This window comes from Etheostoma spectabile, unplaced genomic scaffold, assembly GCF_008692095.1.
Source record: "Etheostoma spectabile isolate EspeVRDwgs_2016 unplaced genomic scaffold, UIUC_Espe_1.0 scaffold172, whole genome shotgun sequence".
Taxonomy (NCBI): domain Eukaryota; kingdom Metazoa; phylum Chordata; class Actinopteri; order Perciformes; family Percidae; genus Etheostoma; species Etheostoma spectabile.
The window spans coordinates 1,472,227-1,473,776 of NW_022605573.1; the positions used below are offsets into that span (position 1 = coordinate 1,472,227).

Consider the following 1,550-nt stretch of genomic DNA (forward strand, 5'->3'; position numbering starts at 1 on the left):
TTTATTACTGCGTAACCGTATTTTTCCCTTTTTTTTTTTTTTTTTTTTTTTTTTTTTTTTTTTTTTTGTATACACACAACCATTAGAACCATGGCAGCGTTCCTGCTAACGTGACGCTGGTGTCAACAACAAGACTCGGGTTCTAGAACATGGACTAGAATTACGTCATTACGTCATTTGTTGTCACTGCAAAATTCTAAATCCACTTTAATAATCCATCTCCGTGACGTCACATTACAGCATGTAGTAGTAGTAGTCACCAGCATAGAGGCATTTTTCTAAAAAAAAAAACCTTGTTCTAACTAAAGTAAACCCCCCCCCCCCCCCACTTTTTGTCTACACATTTAACCTCTTGTGTTGTCTTCCCGTGGAACTTTTGTTTTTCTGGATAAAAATTGAAACCTTTTGATCGTCTTTTTTTTAACATCTTTTGTTGTTTTTCGCCCAGATGTTTTTGTCATTTTTTTTTTCTGACGTTTTTGTGGGGTTTTCCCCCACATTTTTGAAGCTGTTTTTTTTTGTTTTTGGGGGGGGGGGGACCTTCAGTCACTTTTTTTTTTTTTCACATGGTCTTTCAGAATAAAGTTTTTTTTTTTTTTTTTTTTGAATGCTTTTGAAATTGAACAAAACATCCAAATTTAAAGAAAGCAGTGTGCTGGTCATTTGTTTTACTTGTTGTGGGGAACAATCCGCGTTATTTTTCTGAATTTTGGTTGAAGACACTTCTGATAAAGTTGTTTTTTTTTTTTAATTGTATTTTTATGAATGGGTCAAATTTGACCCGAGGACAACACAAGGGTTAAGAACACTTCTTGTTTGGTACACATCAAATCGCACCGTTTAAATAGTTTTCATTGAGAATAGTGACGTAAACATGATTTGATTTGGTTTTATTAGGATCCCCATTAATCGTCCAAACAAAACATTACAACCGATCAGACGTTTTCAAACAAAACAGCCACATGATATAAAAATAAGAGCAGTATAACTAGCATTATTCTTTCATGCAACCATAACTATTCATATACTATTAATATACATTGAATGTTATACTAAAACTATACTATAAATATCCCATTAACTATATAAGTATGTATAAATTAGGGATGTGATGACGATAGACTCTGCTCACAATTTGATACGATTTTAAATTCAGGATACAGTTGTTTGTCTTATTTATATATATATATATATATATATATATATATATATAAAATGTCTATCTCTTTAGGTATATTTGCTAATGACGTTTTGCTTGTGTTGGTTCAGGTGTCCACTCATAAAAACAATCGCCGTCTAGCAGGCATCGGTAGAACATCAGAAACGCTGGACAAGCTTGTAAGTACTGTTGTGTTTTTATTTTTTTTAATTTAATAAATGTGGCGGTCGAACTAATGCGGTCCAACTTAATACTGCTGGACTCTTGATCCCAGACTGGATTAAGGGTCATCGTAGGGTTTGTGCCGGAAGCTTTTCACTTGAGACTTGGATTTCTTTTCTTCTAGAATATCTTAGATTTGAATGGACAAGGCAGCCAGAAATACACAGGT

At 33.4% G+C, this 1,550-nt stretch overlaps 1 protein-coding gene across 2 annotated transcripts in view; it reads left to right on the plus strand.

Moving 5' to 3' along the window:
• dcun1d5 (DCN1, defective in cullin neddylation 1, domain containing 5 (S. cerevisiae)) overlaps positions 1-1,550 on the plus strand; it is a 40,063-nt gene that overhangs the window by 1,342 nt on the left and 37,171 nt on the right. Inside the window, exons 2-3 of one of the 2 annotated variants that reach the window (XM_032510651.1) lie at positions 1,270-1,338; positions 1,506-1,548. The gene's annotated coding sequence lies outside the window, so the exon portion shown is untranslated. Of the gene's footprint in view, positions 1-1,269; positions 1,339-1,505; positions 1,549-1,550 lie in introns of those variants that run through there. The other variant, XM_032510652.1, reaches the window with a different exon arrangement.